The sequence below is a fragment of the Stegodyphus dumicola genome, chromosome 6, assembly GCF_044657685.1.
Source record: "Stegodyphus dumicola isolate Sdum_Otavi_A_Nest chromosome 6, ASM4465768v1".
Lineage (NCBI taxonomy): Eukaryota > Metazoa > Arthropoda > Arachnida > Araneae > Eresidae > Stegodyphus > Stegodyphus dumicola.
Window position 1 is genome coordinate 278,354 of NC_140773.1, and position 10,230 is coordinate 288,583.

At 26.5% G+C, this 10,230-nt stretch overlaps 1 long non-coding RNA gene across 2 annotated transcripts; it reads right to left on the reverse strand.

Annotated features, from left to right (window-relative positions):
- Positions 1-4,279: 4,279 nt before the first annotated feature.
- On the reverse strand, positions 4,280-9,097 carry LOC146996632 (uncharacterized). 2 transcript variants are annotated; one of them, XR_015041523.1, is made up of 3 exons: positions 8,371-9,097; positions 6,626-6,668; positions 4,280-4,504 (listed from the first exon to the last, which is right to left on the reverse strand). It is a non-coding gene; the product is annotated as an uncharacterized LOC146996632 (long non-coding RNA). The 2 variants fall into 2 exon arrangements; XR_015041522.1 differs by lacking the exon at positions 8,371-9,097 and having other exon boundaries at positions 6,626-8,364.
- Between the last annotated feature and the right edge of the window lie 1,133 nt (positions 9,098-10,230).

Consider the following 10,230-nt stretch of genomic DNA (forward strand, 5'->3'; position numbering starts at 1 on the left):
TATAATATACGTAAATTTCAGGGATTTACGTATATTTTTAGTAAAAATTTACGTATATTTATCGCATATACGTAAATCTCAAATTTTTGCTTCACGTATGCGTATATATTTAGTAAAAATTTACGTAAATTTCCCCGATTTTTTACTGTATATAAACGTATATATTAGGTAAAAATTAAGGTAGATATTCCCCGTATTTTACGGTACAAAAACGTATATATTTGATAGAAATTAACGTACATATTTCCCGTAATTTACGGTACAAAAACGCATATATTTGATAGTAATTGACCTAAATCTTCCGTTTTCTTTGCATATGCGAATGACTGGTAAAAATTTAATCCGATGTATTCTCCACTTTACTGTGTATAAATGCACATTTTTTGGTAAAAAATTTGCATAAATCTCGAATTACCTTTTCACTGCATTTTTCATAAAATGTACTTATTTTAATCTCATATTTTTTATATAAATCTAGGCAAAAATTTTCTGTATGCTATGATTAAAAGGTAAAATAATTTTTATATCAAATTCTTACATATCTGCCTTTTAGTTATGTACAGCTATACGGAATATATATAACTGGAAAATTTAAATGCACTAGTAAATGCAAAAAAAAAAAAAAAATAAATAAATAAATTTCTATTAAAAAATTACGTAACACTTAAAGGCTGAAAATGACTTTTAATATTTCATTTCAAAGTGACTACAAAATATGCAATAAATTTAGTAAACATCAATTCTGTGTTTTAAATCAATTAATGCCATCGTTCATTTGCATTCAAAAATGTATTGCCAAAGATCATACAACAAAATGAGGAAACAAAATTTAATATTTTGTGTTTATACCTTTTGCACTCATAACGGCTTGTAATCTATTTCTCATAGAGAAAACCGAAGTTCTGGTTGTTCTGAAGGTTCTATTGGGAAAAACCAAAGTCCTGATGGAAATTCTGTGACACTCCTCATTATACAAGTTCACTATTACGAAATTTTATGTTTACTGACTTCTACCCAGGCAGCATGCATTCGTAAATTGCACGAGAAAAATACGTGCAATTTACGAATGGCCTTTCGTATAAAAAACGTTCAAGTTGAACGTAAAAATATCATAAAAAGTGTCCAGTGGCAATTACTAAATATTTACGTATATTTTTACGTTTTACTATACGTAACTTTTACGTAAAATTTAGGTATATTTACGCGAGAGACTACTGTTCATTCGCATCTTTTACGTATAATATACGTAAATTTCAGGGATTTACGTATATTTTTAGTAAAAATTTACGTATATTTATCGCATATACGTAAATCTCAAATTTTTGCTTCACGTATGCGTATATATTTAGTAAAAATTTACGTAAATTTCCCCGATTTTTTACTGTATATAAACGTATATATTAGGTAAAAATTAAGGTAGATATTCCCCGTATTTTACGGTACAAAAACGTATATATTTGATAGAAATTAACGTACATATTTCCCGTAATTTACGGTACAAAAACGCATATATTTGATAGTAATTGACCTAAATCTTCCGTTTTCTTTGCATATGCGAATGACTGGTAAAAATTTAATCCGATGTATTCTCCACTTTACTGTGTATAAATGCACATTTTTTGGTAAAAAATTTGCATAAATCTCGAATTACCTTTTCACTGCATTTTTCATAAAATGTACTTATTTTAATCTCATATTTTTTATATAAATCTAGGCAAAAATTTTCTGTATGCTATGATTAAAAGGTAAAATAATTTTTATATCAAATTCTTACATATCTGCCTTTTAGTTATGTACAGCTATACGGAATATATATAACTGGAAAATTTAAATGCACTAGTAAATGCAAAAATAAATAAATAAATAAATAAATTTCTATTAAAAAATTACGTAACACTTAAAGGCTGAAAATGACTTTTAATATTTCATTTCAAAGTGACTACAAAATATGCAATAAATTTAGTAAACATCAATTCTGTGTTTTAAATCAATTAATGCCATCGTTCATTTGCATTCAAAAATGTATTGCCAAAGATCATACAACAAAATGAGGAAACAAAATTTAATATTTTGTGTTTATACCTTTTGCACTCATAACGGCTTGTAATCTATTTCTCATAGAGAAAACCGAAGTTCTGGTTGTTCTGAAGGTTCTATTGGGAAAAACCAAAGTCCTGATGGAAATTCTGTGACACTCCTCATTATACAAGTTCATTATTACGAAATTTTATGTTTACTGACTTCTACCCAGGCAGCATGCATTCGTAAATTGCACGAGAAAAATACGTGCAATTTACGAATGGCCTTTCGTATAAAAAACGTTCAAGTTGAACGTAAAAATATCATAAAAAGTGTCCAGTGGCAATTACTAAATATTTACGTATATTTTTACGTTTTACTATACGTAACTTTTACGTAAAATTTAGGTATATTTACGCGAGAGACTACTGTTCTTTCGCAACTTTTACGTATAATATACGTAAATTTCAGGGATTTACGTATATTTTTAGTAAAAATTTACGTATATTTATCGCATATACGTAAATCTCAAATTTTTGCTTCACGTATGCGTATATATTTAGTAAAAATTTACGTAAATTTCCCCGATTTTTTACTGTATATAAACGTATATATTAGGTAAAAATTAAGGTAGATATTCCCCGTAATTTCATAATTTTAAATTTAGTAAAAAACTGTAGCAAACAGTTGTTTACTAAATAACACTTTAAATAAATTATTTGCTTTTCTGAAGGACATTTTCTTATGCCATGTAAATGAACAATAGCATTAATTGATTTAAAACATAGAACTCAGGTTTACAAAATTTATTGCATATTTTGTAGTCACTTTAAAATGAAATATTAAAAGTGATTTTCAGCCTTTTAGTGTTATGTAATTTTTGAATAGAAATTAATTTTTTTGCATTTAAATTTTCCAGTTATATATATTCCATATTGCTGTACATACCTAAAAGGTGGATATGTAAAAATTTGATATTAATTTTATCTTTTAATCATAATATGCAGAACATTTTTGCATAGATTTATATAAAAAAATAAGAGATTAAAATAAGCACATTTTACGAAAAATGCAGTAAATAGGTAATTGGAGATTTATGCAAATTTTTTACCAAAAATGTGCACTTATACACAGTAAAGAGGAGAAGACATCGGACTAAATTTTTACCAAAGTCATTCGTATATGCAAAGAAAACAGGGAAGATTTAGGTCAATTATTATCAAATATATAAGTTTTTGTACCGTAAAATACAGGGAATATCTACGTTAATTTCTATCTAAAGTACAATATAGTTAATTAACAAATTCAGTAAACGAATGTAGCACAAAAGAAAACATCATACGTTTAGATTATTTGAATGAGTGTGCTAAATTTTAAAATTGTTAAATATAGACCAGGAAATTGTAGAAAACTTACCTTTTCCAATAGTTTACCAAGTTGACTTTGTTAATTTCCTTGAAGATGAATGTTTAATGTCACAAATATTTCATTCATATCTTCAGATAATACACAAATCTATACATATTTATTTATGAAAATTCAGTTTATCCCAAACATGTTAAAGAAAATATTAATTTGCATGCAAGTTAATCGAGTAACTTCTGTTTTAATTACACACATAATTATGATATGTAAAAATTTTGCATTTATCAGTCAATCTTGCAATGTATTGTAATCTATTATTGTTGTCTTTTTCAGTTTAAAATCTTATAAATATATTAGATCAGTACTAAAAGTTCACCTCTACAAAAGAAATGCTTTACTGAGGTATTTTTAAAAAGTTCCCTTTTACAATGTATCTGTTAATTTCATAAATAAGTTCATAAAATTATGCAAATTCAAAATTACCTAAATATGTTCTTTATTTTATCTTATATACCAGATAAAATTTTAAAAAGTTAATTTGTTTAGGAATATTTAAGTTTTTAAATATTTATCTCGTGACTTTTTCTATAACATCATTATAAATATACATGTTGATGTGCACATACCAATTATTTTTTTTTCATCAAATAACTTTATGGTATTAAATGATTTAAAAAGAGGTAACTGGATAAAAGAAAGCAATTAGAAGTTGGCTAATTTTTTATTAATTTGTTGTCAAATGCTGTGCATTTTAGATTATGCTCATATGATGACAATGAGTTATTTAAATTATAAATTTATTATGAACATATCCCACATAAATTAACAAGTCTAAAATTTCAAGTTGTTTGAAGTATTATGAACTGTAATACTTGCAAAAGAAATACACATGAAATTAATTTAAGAATTAGGTTTATTTTACAGGTATTCGAAAACTGCAATTACTGTTAAACAATAAAAACTAACATTAAATCTGAAGAGCATATTTTTTTCAATAATAAAATTCCACATAGACTTCATGTAGCTTCGCCATATTTTTTCCATAGTTCGCTGTCTTTAATATCCTGCTCGATTTTTGTAAAAGTGAATTCTTTGTCACCCAATGTTTTGAGAACAGCTCCTAAACAAGAAAAAGAAAAATCTGTAATAATTTCACACTTCAGATGTTTTCAGTTTTTAAATATAGTTGAAGTATTAAAAGATGCATATAAAATGCACTGAGTATTTCATATTTAAAAATTTACATTTCAGTAATTAAAAATTTAATTTCATACTATCACACAGTAAGCTTCAATTATATACCTTACACAATGCCTATAATTTCAAGTAAAAAATACTTAAGATTTGTTTAGAACTGCAAGGTTGAGAAAGTCTTTAGTATTTAAGTACATGACTTACTTAATTTTGTATTAATTATATTGCATTAGCCTTTTCAATTTTACTCCTACATATAGTAAAGAATATTCGTTTTCTTACAGATAACTTTTTCTTAAATAAAGAGTAAGCAGAAAACTAATCACAACACTATATACATATAACAGAATACTTCATAAACATATACATGTCATTAACATACGTATATGCATTAACAGGCTATTTTACACATTTCAATAAACCGGAAACCAATACGCAATCAAAAGTATTATCAGTAAATTCCTCCAAAATCAGAGCAAAAATCTTTATGATAACAATGGCATCTCAGTTTGCAATATAAAATATTTCAAGTCTACATTCATGTGCATTCTAAGCAAACAGAAAGCTGAATAACAATAAAATTATAAATACCATAAAAAAGTTAAGAGCCACGTAGAATGATAGCAAGACTAAATGAAGTCTTCCTTCAAAAATCAATTTAAATTCAAAAATTTGCCTTCCTGTTTAACATCTCAAAATAGAGTTACTGCTTACACTAACTAAATTTTGTCACTTCTGTTGCACTAAAAATTGTCACTTCTGTTGCAGGAAATATTTGCTGCAAACTTTGTATGCAAATAATCCAGTGAAAAACTTTTAACTGTGGCTTGAATATTTTCTTTATTAAATAAATGAAAAATTCCCACATAATATTAATTTATGATCCACATGAAGCTTTTTACCTCTACCATATCATGCAGCTATTTTAAGATATATACTCTCATATAAAAGCCACAGAATTTTTTTACCAATATTAATATAGTATAAATCATTAATAAATCTTCTAAAAACAGCCCCAAAATTTCTGAATTTGATACCCAAAACATAATTCTACGTAACTGTTAATGTATGCATTTGCTTGCACATACTTAAAATGAATTATACACACAAAAACTTAACATATTAACTTTAAATTCTTAATTAGCAGGATGACTCAATTAAGGCAAAATATGAAAGAAATTTACCTGATGGAATAGTTGTAAAAGATATATTAAAAAAAAGCTAATATTGTTTACCTTACACATGGCAGAAATTGAGTAAACTGTATGCAGATGGATTATTTATTAGGAATAGAAGTTAGATCAAAGTACCAAAGTCACACTAGGGCTTTAACCATTTGGGTGCAAAGAAGCATCTCAATTTAAAAAAGAATAATTTTAAAAAGCTAATAGAATTTTATAACTTTTACAATCTAGTACAAATATTAGACACATAAACCACACTAAATGCCATTATTTACTTGCATATTTTCCTTCTTTGTGTACTTTACTCCTTAATTTTTCAGGATATGATTTAGAAACAGAGTTATGGTAAAAATGTATACTGGTAAAAAAAAATATTGCTGAAACTGATAAGTCCTTTGAATTATATACTATAGTGCAAAGAGGGATGGAATATGTGACTAAATATGATAAATCAGATTACAATAACATTAAACAAATAACATGAAAAACTGAAAAAAGAAATTTTATTTGAAATTATTTTTTAACTCATGGAAAGACAGACAGTATTTCCAACTTATTAAATTCAATTATATTTTACCTTCGTCAAACCAATATTGGTAAGAGAGTTGTTGTACTTAAAATCGGTGCTAAGCTAAAGCTGCTTTCTTGCCTAATTTTATACTATTGAAAATACCGGTAATTGTCAAAGTTATTCGTACTCAATATGTGTAAGATTATTAATGAGCTGCCAAACCGCAGTTAACCATCTAATATACTACATTCAACGTTATTATTTTTCTTTTTGAATGTCAGGTTTTCATTATTTCTGCCAATATATCTGTAACAGGACATAAAGATTGAGTTAATGTAGAATAGAAAATTACCTTGCAAGTTAGCACCTTTACCTTAGTGGCAGTACTTCATTCTCTAGAAAAAACATTTTAAATTATTATACTTAAACAAAAAATTCATATTTGTTACAGCAAAACATCATTAACACAATAAACCAGAGTTGAATGCAAATCTAGTTTAACTTCATTCTTGAAAACTAGTTTATTACTTTCAATTTAATTTAAAAATAATAAAAAGTAAGGTACGTATTATGATGACTACCTAGATATCTCGCCTAAACTGGCAATCCTTGTAGGTTATACAGGTTAACCCTAACATAGGTTATAGAGGGCACTAAGATAGAGAGTATTAATCCCACACTAGGGACTCTAACATTTCGTAGGAACAGTTTGAACAGTTATACGTGTTTGTGCACTTGTAAGTTAATTGTTTTGACATTTAACGTGAAAATAATTATTTCAAGATGCCTCGCAAGAAGATTGTTGCCTCAGATAGTGCTGCAAAGAAAAATAAGGAGGCCATGGCCGCTGATATCAAGAAAGAAATCATAGATAAACATAAGCATGGTGACGGAATTGGCAAAGACTTGCGGCCTTTCAACATCGAAAATCTATACTATTCTGAAGAAGCAGGAAGAAATTAAGAAACCTGATGCAGCCAAAGGAATTATCGTTTCTTCCAAGCACTATAAAAGTACTCCTAGATGTTGAGAAGCTGTTGTTGGTGTGGATTAATGAGAAGGAGTTAAAATGTTGGTAACAAAGTTAAACTATTGTTATATTATTTACCAGTGTTATTTATTAGGAAAAATTGACTTGATTTTAAAATGTTGATATTTTTTGGGGTGTGGAACGGGTTAACTGAATTTCCATTATTTTCAATGGGGAAGCTTGTTTCTAGATACGAGAAATTCGCCATACCAGTTGAATGCTGGAACGAATTAAACTCATATCTCGGGGTTCCACTGTAGATATGTAAGCATGTGTATATGCATGTATGCGCATATATGTGTAAAGTATACACATACATACATAAAGAATATATACATGCACACACGAGCACCTACATTTAAAAATGCATGCATATAAACACACATTTCTGAATCTGGTCCTGATAACAGAAGAATACCTACATGAATCATAGGATTTACATTAATCAGTTTTATTAGAATTCTTAAATGCAGAGGATTTACATTAATCAGTTTTATTAGAATTTTTAAATGCAGAGGATTTACATTAATCAGTTTTATTAAAATTCTTAAATGAAATCTTCACTATCTGAAAATTCAGTTTCATTTCCGGCTGAAACTGTATCAGGACAATCTCATTTATATTATTTCCCTCTAATAACTGAACATTTTGAAAACCTTTTCTATTCCATGGAAAACTAATGCTAAATTAAACATACATTTTCTAAATCTGAAAATTTTAAGTTAGCTTAGAAACTGTAATCATTCTTTAAAAAGTTTGATTTATGCAGATGTTAGATCAATAAAATTACTTTCCTGTGGAAAAGTAATATGGCATTGAACAACACGATTTTACACATCAAGATATACTGAGTGAAAATACCTGAAATGTTTTATTTCTTGGTATCTCTGCAAGAATTGTATAAATAAGACTACCTCCCTTTTAACAAAAAATTTTTTAGTAAATACTATGAAGAAAATTGGTTACATTATTTACAGTTCATAATTAATAGAAAATAAATCATTTCTTAGCTTATCAGAATTTATTTTTATCACATTCATAAACAGTACTAATTTAAACAAACATACCATTATGATTTCAATAACTATGAAATAGAAAATCCAAATCTGCATCTTTGATGGTCTAGTAGATTGGACGTCCCGTTTACTACAATTCAGCAGGGTGCTGACTCCCCAGAGTGTAATATATATATATAATTAATTTACAAGGGAAAAAGCAACAAAAATATAAACAATTTCTTGGTTTTATATAAGCATTTCTGCACATTTACAATTTTAATTTTTTTAACTAGCTAGTTATATCAAAATACATGATTTAGTAAAATATAATTCAAATAATTTAAGGTATTTTAGATCAAATACTAATTTTTTCATGCAAGTCTAATAATCAACATAACTATCAAGTTTTTACTTCGAAAATTATGTTTAGAGCACCTTGAAGCTGCAGTAAATAGTAATAAATTTATTCAAAACTGAAAGTAAAGCATTCCTCCTACTTGATCGGAGCGTAGGTAAATAAATAATAGTGTTAAATGCGAATTAAAACCGATAATTATAAATAAATAATAATGTTAAATGCGAATTAAAACCGATAATTATAAATAAATAATAATGTTAAATGCGAATTAAAACCGATAATTATAAATAAATAATAATGTTAAATGCGAATTAAAACCGATAATTATAAATAAATAATAATGCATAAATGCGAATTAATGCGAATTAAAACCGATAATTATAAATAAATAATAATGGTAAATACGAATTAAAACCGATAATTATAAATAAATAATAATGTTAAATGCGAATTAAAACCGATAATTATAAATAAATAATAATGTTAAATGCGAATTAAAACCGATAATTATAAATAAATAATAATGCATAAATGCGAATTAAAACCGATAATTATAAATAAATAATAATGGTAAATATGAATTAAAACCGATAATTATAAATAAATAATAATGTTAAATGCGAATTAAAACCGATAATAATGTTAAATGCGAATTAAAACCGATAATAATGTTAAATGGGAATTAAAACCGATAATTATAAATAAATAATAATGTAATTAATTATTATTTTTATATGTTTTTTTCCCTTTTGCTTTTCATTTCTTACATATATACGGATAATTAAATATAATAAGAAGATTAATTATTATTTTTATGTTTTTCCCTTTTGCTTTTCATTTTTTACATATATTGTTCGTAATTGGAGTTTCAATAAAAAAAATTTAAATTCCCTTTTGCTTTTCATTTTTATTTTTAGAATTAAAACGGATAATTAAATAAATGATAAATTATTAATGTAAATAATAAATTAATGTATGTAAATTCGGTGTCTCCTACTTGATCGGAGCGTACGCAAATAAAAAGGCGACCCACCCTTTAAGGAAATGTTCCTCTTTTTGCAATCACAACTCGAAAATTATAAATCAGAGAAGTAACTAGGCAGGATTCTGATACTTAATTTGGAATGAACTTTGCAAGTCATTCCGTAGCGTTTAATTTTTTTCATATCTTGAATCTCTTACTATCATTAAATAAGGAAGAAATTGCAGGTTTAAATGTATAGTTCTCACAATGTAATAAACGACAGTACTTGCAACCTGTGCAGTCGCACGAAGAGGCATGGTTAGGGACAGAAAAAGTTTGGATTTAGAAGTACGATTGACATTACCAAACGGCAAAGTTAAAGGCAGATAGATTTTTTCTCTGTTATTTACACTAATAAGCGGGAGGGCAAGAACGCCTTTCTAATTGTTATTTGAAATTAAATTTTACAATTTACTTTACTTTTGCTTTTAATTTACTTTCTACAGCATTCAGTACGTGAAACCGTCAATAATAATATAATAATGATAATAAAAATGGTATCACACAACTAAAAGTATATACTACTTCGTAAATTTCGATAAATTAA